The 25,567-nt window shown below is 43.5% G+C and overlaps 1 protein-coding gene across 1 annotated transcript in view; it reads left to right on the top strand.

Moving 5' to 3' along the window:
- Positions 1 to 25,567, top strand: part of ARHGAP26 (Rho GTPase activating protein 26) — a 334,209-nt gene that overhangs the window by 118,103 nt on the left and 190,539 nt on the right. The gene's annotated exons all lie outside the window — the stretch shown is intronic.

Genomic DNA, 25,567 nt, shown 5'->3' with positions numbered 1-25,567 from the left:
GTTTTTTGAATATCTGGATAATTCAGTATCTCTGACCCAAATAGCCAGTGGAACTTTCCTTGACCTCCCTACTTACGAGAGCTGAAATGACACGCCCCACAGCCATCAGGCAGGAGGGGCCCTGGCTCTCCACGTCGTCTTGTTCTCCTGACATCTAAACCTTGGCAGATGATGCTTATAAGCTCCTCATAAGGAACCTGAATGTTTAAAAATGTTGGAAAAATTAGAGTTAAAAGCCCATTTTACGTGGGCTTTTCATGGGAATAGATGAATTCATATGCAAATATTGCTTAATGTTTTATTTTTAAAGGGCAGCCACTTTACAAACTGACTAAATGTTTACAAAGTATTTTTTCTAAACATTGCCCCATTTAATATGTGGGTGGTTACAATGGCTTTCATCATTCATGGGTGAGGAAGGTGAGCCTCCTCCGGATTCGGGCCTTCGGACCGCAGGGCTCCAGTCCCCGGCTTTTTCTTCCTCCGCCCTTCCCCACATTAGCACTGCTGAAAGCATTTGGTGAGCTGATCTTCACGAAAGCCATGCATCTTTTTGGAAGTAGCTTTTCCTCAGCTGCTTAACATCACTAATGTTTCCCCCTTTTGTCCCTTCCTCCTTCCCTCCCTCCCTCCCCGTTTTCAAGACCTTCCTTTCCATTTCGCGTGACCCTTCTCACACACAGCTCCATTCTCACACTTTTCACTGCACCTGAAGAGTGAAAAATGGCTTTTTCCATTCATCCATTCCTGCCGTGCTTTCTTTCCTGTGAGATCTAGCACCAGACTCCCCTTTTCCCAGAAGTCTTGCCTGACCTGGTACATCCAACTGTGATCATTTCAAATCTCCATTAGCCCTTTGCATACAGAAAAGAAAAGCCCTTTGCACACAGAACAAGTCATATCTTATGTCCGGGGCCGCTGGTGGAGGGGAAGCAGTTTGTGATGGAAACAGTGGCAAACTGAGAGAGGAAATTGGGTGTCTGGTCCACCGTTCTGCTGAGCTGCTCGGCTGTGGAAAAGTTCTGTACCCTTTCTAGACCTGTGAGTCTGCAGCTTTCAGATGAAAGGGGTGGGATGAGAGATTTGCCTCTAAATTAATAGTTTTCAAATTATGTTACAGGACTCTCTGGGAGTCTGTGGTTGCTGAGGTGAAAGGAAGGCTTTCTCCTAGCTCCTCCCGGAGCTGCCTTGCTTTCCTCTTTTTGATGTACTGGGGCTTCACATTCAACTTTATCTGTCTGTCTGTTTTTGATAAAAGATATTTTCAGCTAATATTATAGTTTTAAAAACCATCAGATTAGATGATCCTCATATGGGCACTGTCTCTTAGACACAATTAGTTACTTAATAAATAGTTTTAATTTGACTTGGTTTTGTTCTTTCGATGTCCGCCATGTATATAGTCCCCCCGGTCTATAGTATATGAACTTCGCTATTCCAGGTGGCTAAGGTTGTTGTGTGTATTCTTCGTTACCCCAGCTACCTAAGATTACTTAACAGAGGAGTGTGTATATGATAAAGGCAGTTTCAGTCTTGGTGTCATGGGTCATCTGGGTAGTATTAAGAAAGCATAATAAAATTGGTTGAGGGACAGCATACATGCATTTGTTGTAAGTGAATTCAGCTAGAAGTATTCTTCAGACAACAAAACTATAGCGTGGCCTCTGGACACAAGTAACTGCTTAGTCTGGTGCTCAGCCGAGGAAACCACCCTGTGAAGGAAAAACTCTCCGCAGAACACCGACAGGCAGTACCGTGCGATTTAAACAAAGCAAAGGATCTTCTGCTGCATGCATGGCTTAAGGGCTTTCCAAGAGAGATTCTCACTCTATCTGGGTTTTGCCTTAAACATTAGCTTCAAAAACTAACACCCAAGTAAGATGGGATACCACCATATTCTATTTCACTTCATTGGGGGTTCTTTCCCATGAAGGATTCTACAGATTTTTATTATGTGGTGATGATTCCACAATACTTGTTGACTCCTCTAAAAGCATTTTTAAAAATCTTTTTGAAATAGGAGTATGAAACCATTTAAAAAGCACCTCCTTTAAGGAAATTGTAGGTTTATAAAGCGAGTCAGTGTGCTGATGTCACGCTCGCAGTCTGTGCAGAGCAGCTCCTGCTTCTGAGGGCTGGGCTTATCGCTGTGGAAAGACAGAGCCTCTTGATCTCCATTTGGTCCTTTTGCAGACCCTGACAGTGGCCCAAGAATGCGGTCCCTGTAATGCCAAGACATTTGACTCAGTCATTATTATGATATTTTTGTATAGTGTCCATAAAGTTTTTAACATCCATACATAATAAATGTATCCATTCAATATAAATGCAGGGAAGAAAAGCATACCCAAATACCACTGTCTGTTGAAAAACTCAGGCTTCATAAGGTATCCTGCTGGGAAAAGATATTTTTTTACATGCCAAAAATATAAATTGAGACCTTACTAAACTAGATTGGAAAGACAGTTCTGTAGAGACATCTGGTTCCCTGTAGGTGGAATTTCAACTCTTAAAATCAAGCACACCAGCTTAAATAGTGTGTGAACTAGAGAGATTTTAGATTTCGAACCTGCTGGTTCAAGCTTTTCTTTGTTTGGTGTCATTCTCGGGTAGGTTCTTCTCATTGTGTCAAAGATAGGTCCCTGTAAGCCAGCAGCTCCTGGTCTACACCCTGCCCACTTAGCATGGAAGAGTATAGCTCTCCCCTAATGTTCCAGCAAAACTCTTGGGGCTAACTTTGTCACCGGCCTGGGCCAGGTCCTGTTTGCATCCCTGAAGTGGTCACTGTGACCTGAGTCATATGCTAGCCCTGGACTCAGCTCCACCCAACCACACAGACAGAGATGAGGGAAGGGGTGGTGCCCTAGAGGAAAATTGAGAAGTGTTACCAGGAGAAAGAGGATGGATTCTAGGCAGGCAAAATGAACACATGTTCCTCGTAATGAGCAATCGCTAGAGGTCACACAGACAAGTTTCAGAAGAGGTATTGGTGGCTTGGTGGTGTGGGTAAAGAAAATTATGTAAACGTAATACCTCCACCCTGGGTTCTTCCTTTTAGTTTACAATCTGTGTCTTTTGTTTAGTGGCATTGCTGGGCCAATAAAGAGGGCTTCAAACAGATATTCAGCACTTTGTTTTATTGGCACACACAGAGTCATCAATTAACCTTATTTTGCAAAGAAAGAAGATAGAGAAAGAATCCTGTTTTGATTTCTTGATTTGCTTTAGAAACACATAGAAGGTCAGAAAATTTTTGTTGGATTGAATTGCCTGGAGGTCCTGGGGCTGCCACAGGTCAGCCAGGTGGTTCTTCCCCTGTGGGATTCTGATCTTCAGACCTTTGCCTCAGGTCTTTGTGCTGAACCCAGCAGTTTCCTGGGCGTAGGAGTCAACCTTTGTGTGCTTGGCTGCCTCCAAAGCAGCCGCCTCCAGAAGTCACCAGCGATCTCCTGGTTAAGAGAGAAAATGGAAGGTGGTAGGGAGAGGAAGCAAAAACATTTCACACTTGGCCTCCCCAGAGACAGATCTGTTATCCGCCCTTGACCACAGAAATTCACTGAGGAAGTTGGTGAGTCAGAGGTGCGCCGGGGTGTAAGTCGTCAGCAGAGCCGAGCAGGCCTCCGGTATCTGTGTTTTGCTGTTCTGGCTGCTGCTGCTGCTTCCCTTCCAGGCTGCATTCGCCAGCGTGAGAAACAGGAGCACTGCCTCGCAAGGCCTCCTCGGCCCATGGTCAGGGTGGTGGACAGATCACTCACAGAGTCACGGGAAGGTGACCTGGGTCCTCTTGACTACTCTGACTTATTTTTAATGATTCTGGTTATCTTGAAAGTATTTTCCATTTCATTCCTGAGTTCTTGCAGACCTTCCCATAAATGAGCACATTCAGTCTTGAAATTGTTCTTTCTGTATTAATTGAGGTGGGGCTGGATTTTGTCTCCTTGGGTCTTAGCTGTATGGGGAGGGGGTGGTTCAGGGCATGCCCAAGGGCTCACAGGCCATCAGCGATAGATGCTGGTTGAAGGATGTCCTCTTTCCTCAATAGCAGTATCTGCCCCCAATTTTTTTTCCTGCTTCCTCACCTCTCTTTCTCTCCAGCAATGAGGAGGTATAAGATAATGTCTAAAAATCCTTCAGTTCCCTTTGGAGAAAGGCACACTGTCCACGTACCTCTTGTGTCCACGTCCAGAAAATACATAGCTGGGATTAGCAGGTGGCCACTCTTGTCATTGAACTACGCAGTTCCAACCTGGAGACTGAGACACCAGTGTGGAGTGTCTTTGATGCTGGCCAAGAGTGTGGTTGGGTTTCTTACAACCCGGTTTGAATTCAGGCCTCATCGCTGGCTGTTTGAATAATTTTGTGCCCCAGGTTCTTATCTGTTAAATGGGGGATGATTTTAACATTGATCTCATAGAGTTCTCTGTACAGGTAAATGAGATAATCCATCAAAATCACTTGGCACGATATTTGCCAGGTAGTGAACACTTTATAAATGTTACCATGAGTATCTTAATCCTGGAGCTTTATCATGTCAAGAAGGGAGTTTTCCTTTTTTGTAAAGGTTGAAATTTTTCACAATAAAATATTGGGGAAAAAATACAGAGAAGCGTAATGAATGATATAATGACCGACCATGTCTCATCTGTCAGCTTCATCAAGTCTTGACGCTTTACCACATTTATCTGGGATTTTTTAAAGGAATTGAAGCATTGCGGATTCATATCTCTTGATAAAACACTGCTATGGTAAAGGAAAAAGAAGGGGAGACTGTCTAAAACAGAAGCAAATAAGACGCCTAATGAAGTGCAGCGGGTGGACCTGGCTTGGGCCCCTATTTAAGCAAAGCAATTACAAAAAGACCTTTTTGAGACGATTGTGGAACTCTCCATGTGGACTCCCTATCAGATGATACTAAGGAATCATTAATTTTGTTAGGTTTGATAATAGCGTGGTGATTATTTATGAAAAAATAAAGTATTATTAGCTTAAAGAAGATGGGAATTTTAAGTTTTTAATGTTTCTTCATTTTTCTCCCTTAATAAATAACAAGTTACTTTGACAGTTTTAATGAGATGTTATTTCCCTCTTCTCTTCACTTTGCCCCCAAGTTTCCTGAAGCCTGATGTCCCAGCTGGTGTCAGAGTTTTGCTCTGCTCCGACTCGCTCTGTGTCCAGCTAGAGCTGGGGCGCGTCTGCTCAGAAAGCAGACTCCTCCCTGCTGCAGATGCTGCTGCATCCAGAGGGTACGAGGCGTGGGGCTTAGCGTTGCACTTAGGATTTGGCAAACATAGATCTGTCTCTTGAGGACTGGGAATGCCACTGATGGGGCCACGTTATCAAGGACCTACAGAAGAAAACAGTGGGGACAGACAGAAATATTTTAAAATTTCTTCCATACACAATCAAGGGAAAAGGGAAATGCAGAGGCACAAGCTCCAACTTCTAGCTGCATTGTCTGTCTCCGGGGCGAAGAGGGTGCTTGTGTGAGAATGAAGGGAAACTGCCCCACTGCGAGCCCACTCCCAGAAGGTAATGCCAGATGACGTCCCCTCTCCGCAGGCACTGCCCTGGCGTGCAGGAGAGGAGGGAGGGCGTGGGAGGTAGGCAGACAGCACCTCCCGCCTACTGTCCGTCCCTGGCCAGCAGCTAAGAAACTCTGGAGTGAGATCTTCAGAGAGCAATGTCACCTGGGGTGGATCTCACTGTGCTGTCACTGTCAAGCCAAATTTATACATAAGTAACCACCAACCAGATCAGGATATAGAACATTTCCACCATCCCAGAGGGCTGCTTAGTGCACTCGGTCAGTACCTCCTTCCCTCTCCTGCCCCCTCTAGTAACCACTGTTCTGACTGCTGCCACCAGTGATTAATGTCGCTGTTACTGTGCTTTGTGTAAGTGGAAACATACACCATATACTCTTTTTGTGTGGCTTCTTTCATTCAATGTTATCTGTGAGATTCATCATTCATGCTTGCATGTAGCAGTAGTTCTTTTTGCCGTGTAAAGCATTTCATTGTAGAGAACATATCACTGTTCATTCTTCTATTCAACATTGGGTTGTTTCTTAAAGTTCTCATTCCAGCGTTGACCTAACTATGTTTTCGCTTCTGCTCTGAGTAAGGTGGATAACATGCATTTATTAAGCATCTGCTTCTTATAGAGCTCTGTGCTAGGATATTTCTAGGGACTATTTCTAGGGCCCAAGTGTCCTTATTGCAGCTCTCAGGAAACTTAGCACCCAGTCAAGTACTAATGATAAGTAGCAGCCCCATTGTTTGAGTGTCCGCTATGCTTCACACACTGTCCTAGGTGTGTTCCTGTACTAGCATGTCTAATTGTGACACTGTTCTTTGGAGGAGTACACCATTAACATTTGTTATCAAGATTGGGAAATACCACTCAAGGTCACATGGCCAGTAAGTGTCAGAGCTAACATTTGAGCTTAGATCCGGGCACATTCTCTTAATGCTGTTCTGCCTCTCCTAAAACATCTGTGTCACATCTGCCACATTAACAAAGCATTAGCAACACATAAGTGCAGACTGTGGTCTAAACGTCCAGTGGTCTTTCCCTAGCCGTGCGTGCACTGTCCCCTGCCTCCCTGCGTTCAGACGTAGCGAAGCCATGAGCTACCTCGTGATGAGGTTTCCCAAACCTGTGTGCGTGCTTTATCAGCTAGGCTGCAAGTTCATGTCTGGAAAGTTCTTTGAAGGCCAGAATTTGCTCCTGATAGTTGTTATCATGAGCAGCAGATTGGCTACTTTCCTACAGGGCAGAATTATCTCCAGGCAAGTGATTTTTTTGTGTACTTTCTACTTGAAAGGACTAATTGCTTATTCCTTCTCATCTCCCCCTTCACTTCTCCAGAACTACTGGCCAAAACCAAACAGGAGTTGCCTTTGTCCCCGGGTGGGGAAAAGGTACTCCCCTCATCCATGGCCCCACCACACCCTCCGCCTGGCTCAGAACTCATTCAGCATCACACACACCCCACGCCCCACCTTTTAAACCAGGTGGAAGGTTCCCGTTTTCCTGTCCTCTGTTGCAGTTGTGCATCTGCCCGCATTTTACTCCGTAGCTTGGTGACATTGGAAAGGGCCTCCTACGGGCATTCATTGCATTCGTCTACTCAGAAGTCTTTTCTCCAATCCTTTTGACCATAAGCTGCTTTTTTGCTGCTGTTGCGTGTAAGCTAGCCTGATCTGGTTCCCCTTGTGCTGCTTTCGAGGGCTGAAAAAGCCCTGTGACCAAATGTTTAGCAGGCTGTTCGGATGTAGTGGGCTGATGGCTTGAGCTAAGTCCGTTTTCCTGCCTTTCACACACCTCCCATCCCCCAAGGCCAAGGTGGAAAACCCAGCAAGTTACATAAGTTTCGGAGCAGTCCAGATGGCTGGCTGCTGGCCCAGGCAGACTTGGCTTTGGAGCACTTGGGAATGCTGCACTGGCCATGAAACATGGGCTCCTTTTTAGTGAGAACAATCATTTTGTTCAGCTGTGTAAATCCCTATAGTAGAGTGAGACCAGGGCCGCGATCCCCTAAACACGGCTGCTGGCTTCACTCTGGGGCAGTACAGGGGCTGTCTGTGGTGGCAGGGCATTTCATCTTCCAGTTGGGACTTTACCAAACAGGGAAGTGTGGGCAGGGCTGGAGAACAGGAATTACACCATTGTGCAGCCTGGCAGCCTGGAATTGGTCGGAGAGCGGAAGGAAGGACTCTGAAAAGGAAGGGAAAGATCTCACCAGCCGTGCGAGCCAACTCCAGCCCTGCTATCCTGCCAGCCCCGTGTCTAATCTTACCCTTCTGTTGTGTACCTTTCTTCTTGAGAGGTTTTGACATGACGTACTTCTCTTAGCTTCAAGGCACTGTGCGGCTACACAGTTAGCCAGACTAGCTCCAAATCACAAGCTTGGTTTGTCGAACCTGCTATTTCTGGGGTAGGAGGAAGACGGGCCCAGAAACAGAGTTGAGGCCCTGGGACTTTCTGTCTAGGTGGCCAAGGGTATGGCTCACAGATGATCATCTCTGGGTTCTACTCTGCCTGTGTGTTGCCTTCCTTCTCCCTGCCCGAGCCACAGATGTGAGGTCAGGAGGTGCAGCAGCCATCTTGCGATTGTGAGGTGATGAGGAAGACACAAGCCTATATCCTGAGGATCCACCACATCCTAACGAGGTGACCTGAGAGCCGCCTGGGATTGTTGTGCTTGCCCAGCCCACCACAGGGGGTTGTCCTTTGTTGGCTGGCGGTGTGGCGTGAGGACAGGTTGCCAGATTGCCACTCCAGTGCATCTGAAATGGAGGCAATGGTGCATGTCCCTGATATCTGAGTCTTATCTTCCCTTGCCGCTCCGTGGCGAATTAGACTTGAAGATGCTAATCCTTTATTTCTATTGTGTAAAATATGGTCTTACGAAATAGGAAGGAAAAATCCTGAAGTCTGCAGGAAGTAGAGAGGTGTAGGAAGGAGAGAATGCAGACTTTTATGCATTTTTACATTGAAAAAAATAAAATATATTTTATTGATCAAAAGAGTAACATATTGCAGATAATGTGGAAAATAACTAAAAGCAAAAGGAGGAAAATGAAAATCACTCATCTTACTCAGAGAATAGTGATTAATTTTTGGTGTTTGTGTTTTCAACTCTTCCACTCTGTGTGTGTGTACACATATTTGAGGAGACTTCAAAAAGTTCATGGAAGAATGGAATTAAAAAATAAAAATATAAACTTTGTTTCTCAACATAAACTCTGTGAAGGTCAAGACACTTTTGTAAGCAATGATACCAGCCATTTAATCATCCCTAAAGAGCCGAGGGTCCTGGGAATTTAATCATGTCAGTGCAGTCCTTTTTACCATTGTTAGCTGAAGAAAAATGGATGCGTTTTAAAGATTTTTTTAAAATTAGGAAATGGAAAGAAGTCAGAAGGAGCCAAATCAGGACTGTAAGTTGGATGCCTAATGATTTCCCATCGAAATTCTGGCAAAATTGCCCCCGTTTGACAAGAGGCGTGAGCAGGAGCACTGTCGTGGTGGAGAAGGACTCTCTGGTGAAGGTTTCCTGGGTGTTTTTCTGCTACAGCTTTGGCTAACTTTCTTGAAACACTGTCATAGTAAGCAGATGTTACATCATTCTTCGGCCCTCCAGAAAGTCAACAAGAAAATGCCCTGAACATCTCAAAAGCTGTTGCCATGACCTTTGCTCTTGACCAGTCCACTTTTGCTGTGACTGGACCACTGCCAGCTCTTAGGAGCTGCAGCTTTGTGCTTTGTCCTCAGGATCATACTGGTGAAGCCACGTTCTATCTCTGGTTACAGTTCTCTGAAGAAATGCTTCAGGGTCTTGGTCCCACTGGTTTACCATTCCCGTTGTAAACTGCTGATTTCACTGGGGCATCGTCCCCGTACACGTTTTGCAAAGCATCAGTGATTTCACCGTTCTTCCACGCAAGCTTCACCTTAAATGTGATACTTGTTCTTACTTGAGTTTTAGCAGAGTACATGTTGTTCTGATAGGGACTCTTTCAAACTGATGTCTTATCCTTTATAGTCTGTCAAACTAGATCCCATTCAGACATGTTATAACAAATTAGTATGAGTTTAATTTGGTGCAAAAAAATTTTTGAAATCCGTGCAAAGTTTTTTCATATTACACATTTTCCATCAACTTTTTAAAGGCCCCCCATATATAAACAAAACAAAAAAGGATCATTTCCCATGTATTTTACTAGAAATAGGGTTTTTATTTAATTTATTATATCTTCTCATGTATGTCAGTTTAGCCATGAGTTTTGCTGTAAACAATGGAAAATTTAGCAAAGAGTGGCTTAAAGGAAATGGGGATATTTGGATATTTAGATGTAGGAAAGGTCATCTGGGACAAATATAGAACAGCTCTGTGAAGCCTCAAGGACCCAGGTTCATTCCATCTTTCTGCTTCTCCTTAGGATGAGGGATGTGGGCTTTTGTAATCCTCATCACCTCATGAGTGCAAGGTGGCTGCTGCACCTCCTGGCCTCACATCTGTGGTTCAGGCAGGAAGAAGAGAAAGGAGTGGTGTGTGTGTCAGAGTTTCCCAGAAATCCCCAGTATACCTCTGCTTATGTCTCATTGGCCAGAATAGCATCACATTCCTACCCAAGAGGAATGTGTGTTTTCAGCTGGGTGAGATTTTGCTCCCACATATCAGGGGTCCATTATTAAGGAAGAAGGGAAAAATAGACGGTGTATAGAAACTAGCAGTAAGTGCCATGCTTCTTTCTAAATACCGTTCCACAACTAGAAGTCCTTGGGTGACTTAGAAATTCCTTTGATAATATTAAGAAAATTATGAGCACTCTCCTCAGAGAAATGTATAAATATGTTGCATTTTACATACAATAAACAGGAGGTTTATGCACTCACTGAAACCTCTCAGTGTGCTGCTATCCATGATTCTTTCCTTAGTCTAAATTCATAGCAGTAGATTTGTTTGGTGAGCACATACAGTCATCGGCCATGTAACATTTCAGACGACGGCAGACCACATATACAAGAGTGGTCCCATAATATTATAATGGAGTTGCAAAATTCCTGTTTTCTAGTCATGTTGTAGCCTCATAACATAGTGCAACATATTATTCCTGTGTTTGTGGTGATGCTGGTGTAAACACACATACTGTCCTGCCAGTGGTATAAAAATACAGCACATGAAGTTGTGTACAATATATAACACTTGATAATGATAGGGACTGTGGTACTGCTTTGTGTATTTACTGTAGTATAGTATACTGTACTTTTCATTGTTATTTTAAAGTATACCCTATACCCCTTCTACTTATTAAAAAAAAGTTAATCGTGAAACAACCTCAACCGGGTCCTTCAGGAGGTATTCCAGAAGGAGGCATTGATCCTAGGAGATGACAGATCCATGCGTGTTACTGTCCCTGAAGACCTTTCAGGGGGACAAGATGTGGAGGTAGAAGTCAGTAATATTGATGATCCTGACCCCGTGTAAGCCTAGGCTCATGTGTGTATTCGTATCTTAGTGTTTAACAAAAAAAGTTTAAAAAGTAAAAAATATTAAAAATAGGAAAAGGTTATAGAATAAGGATACAAAGAAACTACTTTTATATAGCTATATAATGTGTGTTTAAGTATTATTACAAAAGAGTCAAAAAGTTTAAAAGAACTAAAAAGTTTGTGAACTAAAAAAGTTATAGTAAGCTAAGGTTAATTTATTATTGGAGAAAGAAAAGTATTTTTAGTAAATTTAGTATAGTATCGCCTAAGTGCACAGTGTATAGAAAGCCTGCAGTCGTGTATAGTAATGTCCTAGGCCTTCACATCACTCACCACCCACTCACTGACTCACCCAGAGCAACTTCCAGTCCTGCAAGCTCCATTCATGGCAAGTGCCCTACAGAGGTATACCATTTTTTATCTTTTATACCATATTTTTATTGTACCTTTTCCTATGTTATGTTTTAATACGCAAATACTTACCATTGTGTTTCAGTTGCCTACAATATTCAGTATGGTAATACGCTGTACAGATTTGTAGCCTAGAAGCAGCAAACTATACCACATAGCCTAGGTGTGCAGGAGGCTTTGCCATCTAGGTTTATGTAAATACACTCTATGATGTTCGTGCAATGACGACAAAATCGCCTGATGACACAATTCTCAGAATGTATCCCCTTTGTTAAGTGACACATGACTGTATATCTGTTAATATCTTTGAAGCTTGCCCTTAATGAAGACTATGCTAATTTATACTTCTGTGAGTTGTATATGGGAAATCCATTTCCCAGAACCCGTATCTATACTAGTTACCAAATTTTTAACAAATCCTTGATTTTTTCATAAGTTAAAAAATATTATTGTAATAATTTGAATTTCTTTGTTTTCTGTTGAATTTGACTATTCCCTGTGTTTATTGAATACTTTTCCTTCTTTTGCAAGTAGTTTATCCTTTGTCCATGTTTTTTCTGTTGGTGTATTTACCTTGAGTGTAAGAACTCTTTACATGTTAAGGCTATGAGCTACTGTGAGCTACATGTATTCTCTCTTTGCGTGAATGTATCCCCATTCCAAGATAAATATTTACCTGAGATTTGTTTTGTCATCAAAACATGGTAAGGTGAAGATCTTTTTTTCCTCCAAATGATTATTGTAATCTCAATACTATGTATTGAATAATTCTTTATTTCGCAGCTGATTTGGAATGCTCTGAGATGATTTAAGAAGTACAGTGGTGATTTTTATGAGCACATGGAGTATGTGAAGGTCAGCTGCCATTACAGAAATCATATAAGTTGCTATGCTCTAAGACACTCAATTTTTTTTTTTTTTTTTTGGTGCTAGGAGTGAGGAAATTTGGGTTCTGTGCCTGGCCTTGATGTTGATTGCCTAACCTTCTAGATGTGAGCAATTTAATGCTTAAAATGCTGGTAGGCAAATGGCAATTTGCTCTTCCCAGATTTGAAGAGCTCTCTAAGTCTTAAGTTCATTTTTAATTGCACAACCACTTTGGGTGGCTGGATTAGCACTTTTTAAAGTTAGTGTAAACTGATTCTAGGATGTGCGTTGATGGTACTTTAGATGTCCTTGGTTCATCATGTCATTCGTCTAATGTTTATCAAATGCCTGCTATGTGCAAGGCACTCTGGTCTACTGGGATAAATCCGTCACCTTGCATTTATTTCAGAGTGGAAGTGATCAAGGTGGGGTGTGCTTAGAATACAATGCTATTGAAATATTAATAGAAGAGATGGTTTTAGACTGGGAGTTGAGAGCAGCTTCATAGAAGAGGCACATGTAAGTAGGATGTTGAAGGATGTGCGTAGGCAGGGATGGATAGAAGGGCTTCCTTGGCAAGAAATATGGGAATGAGGATTCTTAGAAAGCATGGGGTAGGTGAGGAAATAGCCAGTAGTTGCATGTAGCTGGTCATGAGGTTTGGGAGGGAAACGTGGAAAGTAAGATAGGAAATGTTGGGGCCAGCTTATCAGAGGCTTCCCATAGAAATTTGGGCATTATGCTGTAAGGGATGATGTGACCATAAGGAATTTTGAGCAGAAGTGATTCCAGAGATGTGGCCACTTGAAGGATGTGCTGGGCAAGGGAGGGCAGAACTTAAACCAGTGTGAAGTCATTCCAAGCAATAGGGAATGAACTCCCAGATGGGAGTGTTGAGACTGAAAAGGAAGGAATAGATATGATCATATTGAAAACAGAATCCAGTTATTGTCACCTGTAGATCTTAGGGCTGAGTTACTGAGGTAAAAACGATGCTATTAACCAAAATAGTGATTATTAACTGCTGTTTACTGCTGAGTATTTACTATGTACCAGACACAGTGCCAGCTGCTCTGCTGCTGCTATCTCATCCTTTAGGCAGTTTGCTGTCCATTTTATAGACGGGGCAGTGAGGCACAGAGAGGTGCCACAGCAAGAAAGTAGCAGTTGCTATGTGAAGATGGGTTTGGGTAATTTTTTTCCTGCTCAATGGCCTTACTATCAACCAACTAAAAACAAGTATTAATTTAGCTGCTTGTTCACAAGTTCTAAGGTGTTACCCCTCCCATTATCTCAAGAAACCTTTCTTGGTGGTGGTAGGAGGAATAGATGCTAGATTTGAGGTTTGGGGAAATTCCCAGGTGGAGATGACCAGGAAGTAGTTAGAAATGTAGATCTAGTCCTAAGAAAACTGGAGGGAGGTGTTGGGGTTGCAGGTTTAGAAGTGGGGTACCATCTGCATAGAAGCATTTGTTGCAGCTATAGGAATGGATGAAATTTTTAAGTGTTATTTGTAGAAATAGAGTAGAATAAGTAAAGAGGTCCAAGGGAGGAGCTTTGAGAATTTTTAGAGTAGTCTATGAAACTTTCATCGTGCACTGCTGTTGGGAGTGTTAGTTGGCACAACCGTCCAAAACCTAGTAAAGCTGAACATACGCATATCCTAGTAGTTCTGTTGGAGCTACTCAACTCTACTGTTGTAGCATGACAACATCGATGAACAATAAATGAATGAACATAGCTGTTTTCTTAAAAAAATTTGATATATATATAAAATTTTTTAATGTGTTTACATATATATTTATGTGTGTATATATGTATACATACACACATATAGACACACACACGGCAGATACTCATTATTCATGGATTTGTGAATTTGCATATTTGCTAAAATTTATTTGAAACCCTTAAGTCAATAACTGTGGTACTTTCGTGATCGTTTGTAGATGTGCGTAGGGTGGTGAAGAATTTTGGCCGCCCCATGTGCGTGTTCCCAGTTGGTGTTGCACAGGGCCATCGCTTGCTTTCTTTGCTTTCTTGTTTCAGCTGTCATACTGTAAATAAATGTCCTTTCCACGGTCTATTTTCTGCCACATTTTTTTGCATTTTGTGCTTTCAGTTGGTGATTTTGCTGTGTACAGTGGTCCCCAAGTATAGTGCCGAAGTGCCGTCTAGTGTTGCAAAACTGAAGAAATCTGTGATGTGCCTTTTGACATCATATGAAAATAATGTTAGGTGAGCTTTGTTCAGGCATGAATTATAACGTAGTGGGCTTATGGGTTCAATGTAAACAAATCAATGTGTATTAAATGAGATGTTTTTAAACAGAAACACACATAAAACAAGGTTGTGTATTGATTGGTTGATGAGAATGTTGTAACCAGAGGCTTGCAGGAACCTAACCCTGTGTTTCCCCTAGGAACAGTAGTTTAGTACTCCCTAATTCATTGTTTTTAGTGATGTTATAAAACGTAACTACTGCAAAAACAAGAATTGGCTGCATGTGTAGTTGTGTATATATATGCACTGATACGTATTTTATATCCATATATATTTATGATTATAGGTATATATTTATGTATTTCTTTTAAGTTAAAAAAGATTAACACAGAGCAGAGGAACCTGCGGAGGAGCCCGTCAAACAGGGTTGCGTAGTGGGGTTCAGCAGAGATGGACATTTAAAGGACATAGGTGATAAACCATATCAAATGCTATAGGAAAGGACCCAGAAGCAGCCTTCGAATTTGTGTGTTTATCTTCCATGTTCTCAAATTCAGAGCACAAGAGAGACATGTCCTTATCTCTCCCATCCTCCATTCTGGGCGAGAGACCCCAGTGTGCTCAGTCCACTCAGTTACCTTGGCTGTGGCTGTGGCTGTAGCTTGGTGGCTTTGTGGACAGTATGCTTTGGCTTTCTCTAGAGAAGCAGCAGGACAGGCTTGGGTTAGGCACTCTGGGACTTGATGTGAACGTGGCAACAACCTCTTTCGTGCAGGTGGGCTTAAACCACATTGTTCAGTAAGCTGAGCTGGTCTTTGATCAACAGGCTTCTAACCCAGACTCCCTTTCCTTTCCAGTCCTCACTCCCGGTTCCTCTAACCGTCTGCAGGACCTCATTCCTAGCCACTTGTCAGCAAATCCCAATTTAGCTGTTTGCTGAGAAGACTTGAGATGTTACCATCATAATGTAACAAACTCTTAAAGTACATGGAGGGCCCTTCAGAATCTAAGGGAGTTCATTTCTGATGGTGTAATATTAAAAATTATAGGTATTGAAGGAGTCTGGAATTTCAAAGCTGGTCTGTTTTAGGCATCTCTCTGTTTTTTTTATGAGACAGGCTTTTGCTTTCTCAATCAGGCTAGATTGCAGTTGTGTAATCGTAGCTTACTGCAACCTCAAACTCTTGAGCTTAAGAAATCCTCCTGCCTCAGCCTCCTGAGTGACTAGGACTACAGGTGCACACCACCACACCCAGATAATTTTAAAAAACTTTGTAGAAATGAGGTCTCACTGCATTGCCCAGGCTGGTCCTGAACTCCTGACCTTAGCGATCTTCCTGCCTCAGCCTCCTAAAGTACTAGGATTATAGGTGTGAGCCACCACTCGCGGCCTTAGGCCCCTCTTTTGATGCATTAAGAAATTAAGATCCAGAGAGAGGAAGAGGCTTAAATCAGGGTCACAAAATAAGTCGGGGACTGGTCAAGCCCACTGACAAGGTGCTCTCCTTGTACGGGTTCTGCCTGGGATGGAGTGGAGTCCAGTCGCCTAAGGAAGAGTGAATGGATACGGGGTGGCCAAAGAACAAATGTCCATTTCCAAGGCCTCGACGGTCCCAACCTTACGCTTTACCCCAATCGTTGTGGGAAAGCCCTGGGGACTCTCGATTAGCCCCCTCTCTTTCACACTGTGTGGAAATGATGAGGGCTCGGTCTAAAAACTTTGAACCTCTGTAGAACCAGAAAGAATACTACAATCTACAGTTTCATTTCAGAAAGCCCTTTCTGCTCCTTGGGAGTTGTAGGAAAATACTGAAATTACCTGTGGGGTCACAGAAGCGGGGATCCATCCCTTTTCCCACCAGCTCAGAGCAGTAGAATAAAAGAGTGAATATTCTCAGAACCTCTTGCTGTATTACATGGGTTGGCATGAGGATTATTTCTAGATTTGAGGCAGGAAACTCACCTTCGAGTCACACATCTATTACACAAATGCAGTACTCTGAACTCGCGGCTCTCCGTGGCAGAGGAAGCAGTCACCTTTCCCTGTGTCTGTGTTGGGTAACATTTGCCTCCTGCCTCTCAAAGGGGCCTTGTGGGGGTGAACGAGATCATGAAAGTGCTTTGAGTTTGTCTGACTTCAGTCAGCCTCAGGTTACAATGAAGACACTATAAACGCCCTTTGCCTTGAACCCTCTGGAGGAAGGAGGGACAGGGAGTTGAAAGCAGCAGCGTGGTGCGGTGACTCACCCTCTGGCCTGGGCTTCTCCTGGGCAGGGCCCTGCTCGGGCAGCAGAAGAGCCTTGCGAGCTCCCACTTTGGGATCCTGCATACTGTCCCGAGGAATTTCTCATTGCAATTTTCCAGAGCACAAAAGAACAAGGTTCCCTCTTCTGCTAACGGAGCTGTTTATTCCCAAAGACATGGCGCGGGGGTGGGATGGGGTGGAGAGAACACATAAAGGCATTCTCTGTTTAATACTTGTTTTTTTCTGGGGGATGGGGGTGATCCCTCCTCTCCCCATGAAAGCGGTGTGCTGGAGGAAAGAGGGTTCACACCTACTCTTTAATGTTGCATCAGCATGAAGCCAGGAAACGTTAGAGCCGTAAGACTCCTCACACTGTGACCTGGCCACATCCTACATACATGTCAGCTTGCACACCACCTACTTAACTGTCATGCATTTGAGATCGAGTGAGCTCGTGCCCTTTCTGCTGCCTTTAAAGATTTCCTGAAATACTTTTCTGACTTGTACATTACTTAGATTTCTTTCTTCCTCCTTTGCATCCAGTTTTTGTTTACATTGGCTGTGACTCTAGTCTTCAGCTGAAAGCCAGGGGAAGTTGCATGTAGAGGTTTTCAGGATTTCTGAATATGAAATGCAAGGAAATTGCATAACGTTGCAGCGTTTCCTCTTCTTGTTGCTTGCTCGTTGCCCAAAATATAGTAGTTCCTTCTAGAAGCTTGAAGAAATTTGGCAGATCCTACCCTCTGATGATCTATTGTGGTGTAGAGAGTCAGTGTTATCCTGATTTGAGGTTGAATTTTTCTTGAGGTCAAACAACAAAGCTTCCTGAATTATAACTATGGCAACAGTGTTTATGTAACACACAAATCACGGCCCCGGGGCGGGGAGGGGGCACCACATCAGTGTCAATAACCCCAGAAACATTTTGTTTGTGCTTAATTCACCGCATCCAAAAAGAAGTTAAAATAAATGGCCTATCCCTTCACCGGATAGCTGGGCGTGACCTACCACCTACGTGCTCCAGGAGGAGCTGTTTCACCTTTTCTCTTGAAATCGTATCAGCTTAATTTGAGATTTCTCACAGAGACGTGCGATAAGTGCCAGCAACGCTCAGATTGTGAAAGCGTTGCTGTAAGGGTGATTTGCTCATCAAGGTCACTATGACCTACTTCTGACCGAGACAAAGGAATGTGCATCCTGTGTCTTAAGCCCCTCGTCCTCTAATCAGACGCGATTACGTAGACACTGAATATGTGTCCAGCACTATGTTAGATGCCAGGTGGACACCTTGCCACCCTCGCCACCTTGCCCCATAGAAGACTGACCTTGTCATCAAGGGATTGATCCGGTTGGAGATTAGAAATGATTAGGAATGAAAAATTATATTTGGAGGTGCTAAATTCTATGGAACAGACTGCCAGAGCAGTGAGAGGTGAAGGGAGGGAGAGGTGAAGGGGGTCTGTAGGCAATCAGGTAAGTTAGGAAATCTTTGTGGAGTAGGGAAAAGGGAAATGACATTTTTGAGCACCTTTAGGCACTGTGATAACAATTTTTAATTCTCCCAATACTCTCATTACTCTCATAAAGTAAGTATCATTACTTAGCTCTACTTTACAATGGGAAAACAGACTCAGATATATTAACATCTAAGGTCACACAGCTCCAAAGTGGTGGAACCAGGTCTTGATGACACGTCTCCAAAGCCCACAGCATACTCCATCCATCACCCGACTCCGCCTCATGCAAATCCATTTTCCCCTATTCTGGAATCTGTCCAAGGCCTATACAGGTGAAAGGGACAGGCTAGCAATGCTTAAACACCACATGCAGCTAAATTAATCAGCCCAGGAATGCCTGGGCTGCCTTCTAGATGGAAGGGAGCTTAGTCCTACGTGTGAGAGTGACACTGGGCCAGCCTCGCTGCCTTAGTGGACCAGGAAGAGCTCCCAACTGTCGGTCGTTTATATCCAGCTGAAATCTGTCCTGGGATCCATCTGACCTTCATCTCTGCTCAGAACAGTAAGTCTCCCCTTCTTCCACGTGACTGACCTTTGAGAATTTGCAGACTGGTGTTGTGGTATCTCGAAGGCTCCTCTTCTCCAACCAAAGTTGTGGTTTAGTGAAGCACATCTTGCAGGAGCGATGTGCACAGAAATGAGAGCAGAGAGAGAGAGAGTGGAGCCAGCAAGACCCCAGAGAAAGCCAGTGTTGAGGTCCAAGTGAGAAGGCAAAAAAATCTGCGCCAGGGCTACAGAGAAAGAAACGGTGGTGAGGAAGAGGTTCGGATATGTGACAGAATAGCATCAATATAGTTTCTTCCCCATTCTACTTTCTTGCACATTTTTCCCCTTCATTCTAGAATCCTCTACAAAGCTCAAGTAGACTTTTCTCTCATGTACTTTTTTTTTTGTATTTGTTACAACTTTTGGCTGTAAGCAACAGAAGCAAAGCTAAAAAATAAAAATAAAAAGGATGCTGTTGGTTCACTATGGGAAGAGCAGGGATGAGCTTCAGATATATTTAGATAAAAGGGCTCAAACGATACCGTCGAGATCCAGTCTGCCTTCATGTGTTGGCTCTGCTTCCCTTTGTTTGACCTTTTCTACTCCAGGCTTTGCCTATGTGGCGGCAGAGTTGGCCTCAAAATCTCCAGGCAGGTATCCTGTTCTCCTAGCAACACAAGGCCTCATTTCCAACAGTTGTGATAAAAAGTATTAAAAGCAAGCGTTGTCGGCCGCATTGGCCTGGGGCGAATCACGGGCGCCGTAGGGGGCATGGTCTAGATCCCATGGCCAAACCTGAACTTGGAATTAGGATCAGCCCCACTCAAACCACATGGACTTGGGGGGGGTTGGTGGTTCCCCAAGGAAAATGAGCGTGGTGTCCCTAGAAACAGAGGGACGTGGATGCTGAGCAGTAGTAGTCACAGGTGTCCAGAGTACTTTGTCTTCCCCAACTTTACTGAGGAATAATGCAAAGAGATAAGCTCTTTGTATTCATAAAGTCAAAGCAGCAAGCAATGCTTGAACCGATGGAAAGGAAAGTTTATTTTTCTACTCATCGTCACTGTCATAATCATGTTGAACAGCAAGCAGCAATTTTTATTCACCGGCGGGAAGGCTTCTGGTGCTGTCAAAAGACTCTTTATCCAAATGGCTTTAGGAGCTCAGGCATTTGGTCACTTTTTGCTGGGCCATTTTCCAAGAGACTGGCTGCACAGGGGAGGGGACTCAGTACCATCAAGTACAGGAACCCTCAGCCCTTCTTTCAGAACTCTCTGGGGGCACCATGGGCTCTGAAACTATTAACATTTATTGTCACCTGGTGGGTGCAGAACTAAAGTGCAGGGGTGGAGCACAGAAAATAAATGGCTATGTGAGGGATTTTGATAGCCTGAGTTAAGCCAAATAAGACAAATCTGTTTTCTGTTTTCTCGTAGTAAGATCTGAATTGTATATTTCCATTCCCTTGTAAGGTAACGATTCATAGAGAATTTGCCAGATGTCGGGAAGAATGAGACATAGTCACCTGGACACGACAGATCTGGCTTACCTTTTCTCTGCCCAATGTGTTGTCCTCATCGCCTCCAACACGGGGATTTAAAAAGATTTTTTTTGTTTTTGTTTTGCTCATATTCTTTCTACTCAAAAACTATTCATCTGGTCCAGACTCTTGAGTGTACCAGTTACTGAACCCTCTTTATGTATAATTCTTCAGGGCAAGAGCAAGGTCTTGACATCCGTTCAGGAATGGGTCATTGGGAAGTGCCATCGTATATGTATTTATTGGCTTCACTTTTGAGAGAGCCTCCCTAAGACAGATGGCAGATGCAATACTGGTAGCAAAGGGAAGGGAAAGCCAAGGGGAGTATTGCTAGCTCAGAAATAGAAAAGTAACCACAGCCACCTGACTTCTGTTCCCTTGAGCACGTCTCATCACTCAGACCATGGTGATGAGAGGCACTTCTCTGATGGCAGGAGGAGGAGCCCAGCCTCCAAGCTCTGACCCCTGGAGGTGAGACACATCCATCTTTACGCCAAGCTATTCAAACTGGTTTTATCCCAACATGCTTCAGATTCAAACAGTTCCTTCCCAGAAGCTTTTCCAAGTATGGCCTGTGGCACACTCGTGAAAAGAGGAGTTCCTCCTGATCCAAAAAAATCATGTCGATTATTGGGTTGTATGGATGGCATTCCACAGGCCAACGGTGTCTTACTAGTAATTTCTCAGGGGTTTTATTTAAAAGTTCCTAAATTTAGCTTGTTGTTAGAGTTTGCCGAATATTCTTATGTGGTGCTCTGCTGAGAAATCTGTCTGCCACACAGTCCTTGGCAACACTGATTGGCCAGTTCTCCTTGTATGCGCTCATAGTTTTGGGGAAGGATGTTTTTTGGGCATCCTAAAGTGTCTCAAGCTGCTTGTGATTGTCAGTTACTGCTGTACTTGTATTAATTGGAAGTTTGTAGAATTACTGTTATGTTTCAATTGGGTGGAAATTTTGTTCTTACATAATGATTGCATTGTTACCATTTTAATTACTGCTTAGCTTCTTTTGAGTTCTTTGTTAATTACCGGGCTATTTTTCCGCTGGAAGGCAGGACTGGGTGGAGAAGTTCTATGAAGTTGTGGTTGGGTCCAGGCTCTAGTCTGAAGGGCTTTGCCTAGTTCAGATCCTGGCTCTGTAACTTGCTAGCTATGTAACTGTTAAAAAGCTAATTAATCTATATGATGACATGAAATAGAGGCAGTGGTACTACCCCATAGACTTGAGGATGAAATAAAATAATTCATGTCAACACTTAGGATGGTGCCTGACACATAATTGGTAGTGAAAAAGTGGTGGGTGGTTATTTTTATTTTTGATTGCTGTTTTTTTAAAAAAGTTGAGGACCATTGCTCTAAAAGTTGACCTTGGATTGTCTCCTTTCCCTTCCCTTAAACACTTAATTAGTTTCAGTGGGTTATATTTCAATGCCAATGAGATCAATGCCACGGGATCCCTCAAACTACATTCCCGTCCTTAGCCATGTATCCCATAGGGGATAACCTTCCATCACCAGGAGAGGAGTTTTGTTTGTCAAACAAAAAGTTTGAAGAAAAGGATGACAGCAATGATGATAAAAGTTAATCCTTTCAGAGCGCTTTATGGGCCATAGAATTTATATTCTATGTTCTGTGTTAAATATTTTATATCTGTTATTCCATTCAATTCTCACAGCAACCCTAAGAGGGTAGGGAATGCTAGTGTCCCCATTTTACAGATGGCAAGACTGAGGTCTAGGGCTGATAAGTGATGTATATGTAGACCCAATAAATAATAAAGCTGGACTTTGAATCTGAGCAGCAGATTACTGCAGATCTGTCACCACTGATGGAAAAAGTTCAAAAGAACAAGGACTAGTGATGGTGGCCTCATGTTGTCACAGAGAGAGGGGACAAGATGATGTCTGATGGTATAGAACCAGCTTGTGCAGTGTTTTAAGATGTTGGCATGTAGCTCTATTCAGTGTGTCTCTACGTTGGCATATCAGGGGAACAACCAGGTGGGAGGGATTGAGATATGCCAGACTACTTGAAAGAAACTTCAGGGATTCCTGGAGTTTGGGTGTGAGTTCAGGTAAAGATGGTGCAGTTTAAACAGGAGCGTCAGTTTTAAATAAATTTGCCTGGGAACTTCCTTTTCTAACACCTTCATTTTGTGCATATTTTGGTCCCAAGCGTGGTTATGGCCAAGTGCTAATGTAACTGTGTGTCAAAGGGAAAAGTTAGATTGTTTCATCGAATTATTGCTTTACTTATGTCTTTAATTTCTATGTTTTTTTTTTTTTTTAAAAAAAACCTCTTTGTGCTTTCTCAGTATGGCTTGAATAATGGTAATAAAGATTGCCCGAGAAAAATTCTGGGAATCCAGATGACTCTGTGTATCCTCTCTTCATTCTCTAGGGACATGTAAATTGAATTGGCCCAGCAGTGAACAGAATTTATTGCAAAATCACATCTTGGTGCAGAGGAAGCATATAAAGCCTTTCTTCACCCTCCTTTGATTTATTAAATTGTATTCCCATGGTAGCTTCTGGATAAGGACCCTTAGAATTGCGATGCCCTGTGATTTGTATCAGAGACCCACTGTCCTGCCCTGATGTTTATCTTCAGGATCAAACCCTGTGGTTCGGAGAGATTATGGAGCGTTGCTTTTACATTAGATGCCAGCTGGTTGCCTGGGTTAGTGGTGAATGCTCCAGGCTGACATCAGAAGACCATTCCCAGTTTCATTTTCCCTCTGACTCAGGACAAGTTTTCTTCCAGTGACTCACTGCCCCAGCTGCCCATGACATCTCATCACCTTTATCATCCTCATCATCGTCATCACAGTGTCTTATTTATCATGTGGTTAGTGGTTAAGTGCCTGGGCTCTGGAGACAGACTGTAGGAGTTCCTGTCTGGACTCTGCCGTTTCCAGCTGTCTAACGTTAGGCAAGTGCCCTGACTTCTCTGATGCCTCAGTTTTCTCATCTGTATGCTGGGAATCACTGGGCTGGTGCGAGAACTGAACAAGATAATGCACACAGAATGCTTGGCGTGGTGTCTGACACGTAGTAGGGCTTTCGTCGTCATCAATGCTATCAAATTATTATATCTCTTGTGGTTATTCCTTGATGACTCTTCAGATGGACCCTGATAAGATAAAGTAAACACATGTGATTTCTCTTCTCTGGAAGCATATATTTGAGAACAGATAATAATTGGCATGAACATTTAACAAACCTTTATGGATAATATTTAGCAAAAACAAAGTATATAAAGCCAGAGGGCTAAGACACTTTAATACGGTAGGTTTTAGAGTACTCTGGCTGAGCAGGACAGATAGACTTTAGCTTAAGCCGAGTTCTTGAGAAGGTGCATTAAGTGTTTGTCTTCCCGGGAGCATTGTTTAGTGACCCTTGTCCCCTCAAGTTGATCCTGCAGAGTTGGGTTCTATCCTGTTAAGGTAGATGCTCTTGAGAGGCTCACCTGGAAGCTTGCGAATCTGAGATACTCTGCTAATCATGAGACAAAGCCATGGTTAAAGAGACCTTTTATTTCAGGACTTTGCTCTTGCCTCTGAACATCAGTCTGATGCTATTGGGCATCTATGAGATCTGTAGCAGAAGGATAGCCCAGAGCACGCTGACCATTTCTAAAGGGTGAATTGGATGCCCTTTGCTTCTGCGATTGTAGAAAGTATTTATGAGCCATGATATCTGCCACTGGAGTGGCTTGGTAGTTGTCTGCATTTGCCACTGCCTGGAAAGGTAAAAGGGGATTGGAACATCGCCGTAGAGGCAAGATAGAACAGTACACCACTTACAGCTCTGTGTCCTTAGATAAACTATGTAACCTCTCTGGGTTCCATATCTGTCAAACTTGAGTAACGTGAGACCTAATCCATGTGGTGGTTACAAGGATTAGAGGTTGTCACGTGTGGCTCTTGGTAAGTGCTGGGTAAACAAAGCCCTTCCTGCCGAGTGCTGTTACCGTGCCACCATCTGGCCTCTGCCATGCTGAGCTGTCCCCTACCCTGGGCCTTCCTCGTCGGGCCTTTTAGTCGTGCAGTGCTGGTGAGCATGGTTCGTTAGCTAATTTCAAAGCTCATTCTCCTTGGCTCATTTACCAAAACCAGACAGAGATTAATGGTCTGGCCTCAGAGGATCGGGCAGGCACGTGTTTCTGGTGCCTTGGCCCACTGGTCATGCGTCTGCAGTTCAGGGAACGCTTGGATGTCCCAGGAAGAGGTCTCCCGAGACCCAGGAAACCTTGAAGGAAAGTAATTTGGTGTAAACTCACCTCCCAATTAAGGAGGGCTAGAAGCCTTACATTTTACTATTCCTTCTGGATTTTGCCATTTATAAACAGAAGCAAGTTTCTCTTGCATAGAATGTTTGAATTTAGTGGGAGAAATACAGTGATAAAGGGTGGCTGAAAAAAATACTTGCCAAAATACGGTCTTTTCCTTTTTACTTACCTTATCCAGCTTCCCAAGTTTCGTGAGTGTCAATCACCAGGGATCGCTGGTCCTAGCCATCACGGGGCTGCCCACTCCACTTGCAGGCCACAAGGCCCTGCAGGGTCATTCGCTGCCCGCCCCTCCCTGTCTCCATCTTCTGCCCTTCTCTGCCCTGCGCTGATCGCCAACCATGCTGGCCTCTTCCCTTGGAAAAGCCGTGCTTTTTCCCATCTCAAGGACCTGCGTTTTTTGTTGGCATCAGTGTGCCCAGGTCTTCCCAAGAAGCTCTCTTATCCTTCAGGTCTCCTGCAAATGTCACCTCTTTGGAGAAGCTTTTCCCTGCCTCAGGTCCCCAGCCCCCCCCCCCCTTTAACTTTCTCTATTGGACTTATCAATATTTGAAGTAATCACATTTGTGCATCTGCTTATTTCTGTTTTCTTCACTGATGGGAAAGTTCCACGAGAGCAGAGATCATAATTGCCTAGTTCATCTGTATTCTCAGCACCTAGAACGCTGCCTGATTACTGTAGGCCCTCAATAGACATGTGTCAAATGTGTGAATGAATGAACAAATTGATGAAAGTTGCACACAACTTTGGAAATTACCCATTCAAGAAGTCTTCAGGCCGGGCGCGGTGGCTCACGCCTGTAATCCTGGCTCTCTGGGAGGCCGAGGCGGGCGGATTGTTTGAGCTCAGGAGTTCGAAACCAGCCCGAGCAAGAGCGAGACCCCATCTCTATTAAAATCAGAAAGAAATTAATTGGACAACTAAAAATACATAGAAAAAATTAGCCGGGCATGATGGCGCATACCTGTAGTCCCAGCTACTTGGGA

The sequence above is a fragment of the Propithecus coquereli genome, unplaced genomic scaffold (assembly GCF_000956105.1).
Source record: "Propithecus coquereli isolate 6110/MARCELLA unplaced genomic scaffold, Pcoq_1.0 Scaffold236, whole genome shotgun sequence".
Classification (NCBI taxonomy): Eukaryota; Metazoa; Chordata; class Mammalia; order Primates; family Indriidae; genus Propithecus; species Propithecus coquereli.
The sequence above is the reverse complement of the archived record's forward strand: the minus strand, read 5'-3'. Positions and strand labels throughout refer to the sequence as shown.